This window comes from Suricata suricatta, chromosome 5 (genome assembly GCF_006229205.1).
Source record: "Suricata suricatta isolate VVHF042 chromosome 5, meerkat_22Aug2017_6uvM2_HiC, whole genome shotgun sequence".
Classification (NCBI taxonomy): Eukaryota; Metazoa; Chordata; class Mammalia; order Carnivora; family Herpestidae; genus Suricata; species Suricata suricatta.
The window spans coordinates 155,214,698-155,220,558 of NC_043704.1; positions in this window are offsets into that span (position 1 = coordinate 155,214,698).

Below are 5,861 nucleotides of genomic sequence, written 5' to 3' on the forward strand. Positions count from 1 at the left end.
GGAGTGTTTGCTGTATTATTGGATTTAATGAAATGTTTAGAGGTGCAGTAGGCATGACTTTGAGTAGATAATGAAATAAAATGCAAAATGCTTATTGATTCATGATGTGGTTTCATCTTAGCTTGGGCAAACCATGCAGTATTTATACGTAGTAGCAGAATATTTACTATTGAAGCCTGAAAAGATGTGAGTTCTTTGTGTGCCCTCTTTCATTTATGCATGTGAGAGGGTTTTCTTTTTTTTTTTTTTAATATTTTTACATTGTAGTACTTGTTTTGCTTGTTGGGGGTGTTTGCTTATTTAATACATTCCGCCAAGGACAAAAATTGCATGCTTCTATTTTTTTCCCCCTAGGAAGTGTGTCTTGGGTTTTTCCCTTATTATTTTCTTTACTTTTTTTTTTCCCCTCTTCTTTTTTTGGTGGTGGTAGAGGTTATGTTTAAATGAAGTTGCTTTTACAACACCAAAGACTTAATCATCCATTTCCTATATAAAAGGTAGCTACTTTTTTCCATGGACCTCAAGTATATGTAATATAGAGGTGGAATTTAAGGAAAGGTACTAAGCAGGCTGTGTTTTAGCTTATGGGCACGTAATAAATTGTATCATTTATCTTGAATGTATTATAGATAAGCTGCTATATCACGATCGCCACTTCATATAGCTGTGAAATTACGTGATTAACTAGTTGTTACTTAACCTTCTAATTTCTGTATAAGTCTAATTACATGAAATAGAAGTTGGGGTTTTGATTTTTTACTTTGCTTTTCTGTTTGGAGTGTCATTGTAACTACTGTATTGTAAATGACGGAAAATAATTGCCTATGTTAAAAAATAAATTGTGTTATATTAAAAAAAAAGAATCCCCCCCCCAAAAAAAGAGAGAAGGTTTACCGCTAAGGCCTACAGCGGGAATAGTCGAGCTAAACAAAGCAGGCTCCTGTCCTTGCTGCTCAGGAAGCAGTGGTCTTGGCACAATGGTTCCTGTGGAGGTGCCTTGACCATTTGCACTGGCTCTCATCACAGTAATCCTCTTCCTCCTTGTCATCAGTCACTTAGATTTTCTCCTGTTCTGTTCCCCTTAAAATGTCTAAGAGAGCACGCTATTATCAGTTTCATATTAACTATTTCCAGGCAGACACAATATCTGGAAACTATGGGGTTATGACTATGTAATGCTGGGAGTGAAACATGATTGTTTTTAATTTGTATTAGGAATTAATACCCATTACTAATCCTGTGTAATAATAAATAGCTGGAAAGAAGACATAAAATGAGAAATTGCTGCCATAGAGACTGCCAATGATTCTGCTCCGTCACTGTAAGTTTTTTTGGACTTGTGTAAAAGAGCTCAATTTTAATAATTTAATATTAAAAATAAATGACTTTTCTTCAAGAGAAAAAAAGTACAGTTTATCCAATAATCAAGGTAAGCCGAATTTTACAGAAGGAACTTAGCTATGCAAAACTGGACTTTATTTGGTATAAGATGCTATCAGTTAAGATGATCATAATCAAGTTACAGGTCAATTCAGTAACTGCAATTCAAAAAATTCATCAGTCTCAGGTCTGCCCAAACCCTTGTCCTTCACACGCCTACCAGTTCCTGTGCCCCTTGTTTTCTAGATTCCATCTGGTATAAATGAGTTCATGCAGTGTGTGGCCTTAGGCAGTGACTTCTCCCATGATGGACAATGAACAGGAGATTCACACATGTGCTGGCTCTTCTTTCTATTGTCTGCAATTATGGTTTCAATGGTTATCCATTCCCCTGTTGGCAGAAAGCTTAGTTACTTCCAGGGTGTAGTAACCACAAAGACAGCTCCTGTAAATAAACACTTGTGTGCATGTTTTGAAAACACATGTTGTCTAATTTCACCAAAATTGGTGGGGCTGGTCACAACCTTAAGTATATGACCAATTTCACAGGAGAGTGGCCAACTTTTAGAACGTGGGGTGCCATTTTTCACTCCCACCAGCAGGATCCTGCTCTGTTCTGGTTCCCATTCTATACAGAGAAAGTTGTGAAATCTTTCACCTTCACCATTGAATCTCCTATGTGGTTGGCTCTGGGAGACACAGGCAGACCTGCAGGAAGCACCTTCATCACTGGACCTGAGCATGTTGGGACACAAGCTCCAAAGTTCCTGTCCAGGGCAAAATGCCCAAATGCACCACCAAAGCAAACTGATTATGTTGCATTGAACATACTTGGGAAAGCCTGTGCAAGGTCACTCAGACACTTCTCTGTCCTGCTGAAAGCAGAAAACAAATTCCCCACATGAAAAATACCAGTAAGAAGTAAAGATACATCCTTATCTTCGGCGATAGGACTTTGTAGCTAAGAAAGATGGAGATACAGCCATCATTAGTCTGCTGGTAATCTACTATCTCAGCCCCAAAGCCTGATGATTTCTCACTAAGTAAATGCTCCAAACATTGGTTTCTTTTTTTCTGTAAATCCTAGAAAAATGAATTGTCTCTTGGTCTAAAGTGCATAAATATAACCATCTGCCTTGTTCATTTCTTTGGGTCTCCATTTCATTACTGGACCTCAATGCGCATGTAATGAATCTTTGGTCTCTTTGGCCTGCTCCTCCATCTCCTGTGAACTTAATTGTTCGTCCAAAACAACCTCTGATGGAGAGTTTTCTCCTCTCCTTTACCTCCCTAGGCTCTGGGTTCAGCCACATTCTGCTTTTCATTTCAGACCCAGTACTAGACTTGAAACCCACATCTCTGTGTGCTGGTGTGTGGACTCCCATCAATTAGTGGGTGTGGCCTGTGGGTTCTAGTTCCTCCACGGGATCCATTCTTATTTTATCCTGAAGGTAAATTCTTATTGCCAGTACACGTATGTTGCTAACTGGATAGGTTTCAATCTGTAACACTCAGGTCCAACAGAAGGGCTGATGTTCCCCCACAGTTCATTTGCTGCCCTCCTATAGCTTAGTGACCAGGTGGCCAAGGCAGCCAGATGGCTCTCCCTCCCAGACATTCCTGGAGGCGTCCTTGCTGGGAGCATGGGATGTGACTGCACTGGAATTGCAGGAGGTGCTGGGAAAGTATGAATGCCTATGTGCCCTGGAATGCGGAGTATATGGATACACATGATGGTCTAGTACTTTCTATAAGCATGTGTCTTTGAGGCAAATGACATGAATGGGGACACATTGGTACAACTTACGAGACTACATGCACAAACTAAAGGATTCAATATACAATCTAAACTTAAAATTCTGTTATGTTCTTCATATGTTGTACATCTATCAGTGAATAATAACAAAATTTTTATTCCAAAGTTATTTCTAAGAAGTTATTAATTGGTTTTGAATAAAATTAAGTTGTGTAAACATTACTATTAAGAAGCTGTAAGTTAGCAACTCAGAAAAATTAATAGCCTTTCAGGTCACTTTATGATCTAGATTATATTCTAGACAACAGTACAAATAATAGAAATATTGGGAAAGTGGGGACTATTATATCTTAAATTATAATCACAAGCTAATGTTATTTTAGGTTGTTTTGATAAATAATATTGCATCATAAATTCATATGTTAAATATAAATATGTGACCTATTTTGGCTTTAAATATAGTATCAGTTATGCAAACGATTACAGTAAAAATTCTAGAAGCACAAAATGTAAAAATATATTCATTAACGTATGTATGTCATCATTTTAAAAAAGTATTTTTTAATAAACTTTTTATTTAATTTTTGAGAGACAGAGAGAGACTGTGCAAGCAGGGGAGGCTCAGAGAGAGAGGGTGATACAGAATCTGAAGTAGGCTCCAGGCGATGAGGTACCTGTCAGCACAGAGCCTAACATGGGGCTCGAACCCACAAACTGAGAGACCATGACCTGAGCCGCCGCCTAACACATAACCAACTAATCACCCAGGCACCCCTATGTATGTCATTGATTTTCAAAAAAAGGAGTCATACTAAGGATGCTAGGGAAAGAAGTGCATTAATGTTAGACAAGCATCCACTATATTTTGAGTCAATGACTACAATAAAAATCCATTGTATAAATAGCTTGCAGTAACATAACTGAGGAAAGCTTGCTCACTATTCACAGCAATGGTGAGAGGCTATAATTGAGAAAATTGAATAAAATGATAAGTACCCAAAGTCAACTGTTTTGGTGAGAATCCAGTGGTGATGCAGGTAAATGAGAGAGACTGTGAGGGTCTGTTCACCTGGGATCTCTTCTTCAGATTCACCTGAGAGACTACACATAACTTGAATAGAGTTACAAGGAGGCAAGTGTGTTAGGTTAGTAATTGATCTTACATGTTCTGGAATATATGAGCTACATGAGCAGGATGACAGGGAACAGACAGAAGAAGAACCCACATGGATTTGCTGTTATTGAGAACAGCCCTCCCAAAGGATTTCATGCTCAGTAGAGAAGTGGTCCTGACCTCTTGTATCCATGGGGCACAATTTCACCCTTGGGACAGAGGTATAATTTCAGGGGCACATCCCTGGGATGTCACAAGAATGTAAAAACATTGAGTGAAAGGATATTTCCTGTGTCTTTTCTGAGGTTGAGATTAGTGCTGATTCCATGCCGGACAATGCATTCCCTGTCCATCAGAACCTCTTGTCCCTCCTGTCACCACATCCCCTTCCCTGACGGAGAGGAAGTATGAAGGCACGGGGAGGAACGCAGAGGTTTTATCCATGTTTGATTTGTAAACACACTCTTGTCCCATATAGAACAACATCCTGTTTTTCTCATCCATGTTAATATGCATTTGGTGCATTCATGAGGGTGAAGTTCCATACATTCCATGACAACATCTCGGGTAGTGCATTTGAGGCTGTGCTCCAGGAGAGCAGGGAAGGTATTGCAGGAGAAATGACCAATGATCTTTATCTCTCAGAGTAGAGACCATGTGGCCATGGACTGTTGTTTTTTGGGAATTTTTTGATTACTAATTCAATTTCTTTGCTAGTAATCTGTTCAAGTCTTCTATTTCTTCCTACTTCAGTTTTGATAGTTTATATGTTTCTACGAATTTATCCATTTTTACCAATTTGCCCCACATTGGCATATAATTTTTCATCATATTCTCTTTGTATGTATGTATGTATTGTATGTATATGTATTTTAAAAAATTTACATCCATCTGGGTTAGCATATAGTGCAATAATTATTTCTGGAGTAGAATCCAGTGATTCATACCCTGTATATAACACCTAGTGCTCTTCCTTTTTCCCCCCTTGGGATTGATACTTTATTTTTGTATTTATTTTTCTTTTATTTATAGTTTGTCAATTTGGTTTCCATATAACACCCAATGCTCTTCCCCACACGTGCCCTCCTCCATGAACATCACCCCCTAACAAGTGTCTTTCTTAATTCTTCTTGCCCATTTGGTCAATCTTCCCCACCCCTCCAGCAACCCTCAGCTTGTTCTCTATATTTAAGAGTCTCTTATGTTTTGTCCCTCTCCTTCTTTTTTATGTTACTTTTTTCTTTTCTTCCATTATGTTCATGTGTTTTGTATCTTAAAGTCTACACATGAGTGAAGTCATGTAATATTTGTCTTTCTCTGACTAACTAACTTTGTTTAGTATAATTCCCTCTAGTTCCATCCACATTGTTGCAAATGCCAAGATTTCATTCTTTTTGATTGCCAAAAAATACTCCATTGTACATTTAAACCACATATTCTTTATCAACTCATCTGTTGATGGACATCTGGGCCCTTTCCATACTTTGGCTATTGTTGATAGTACTGCTATAAACATTGGGATGCATGTGTCCCTTTGAAACAGAACACCTTCATCTTTGGATAAATCCCTAGTAGTGGGTCGTTCAGTTGTTCTATTTTTAATTTTTTGAG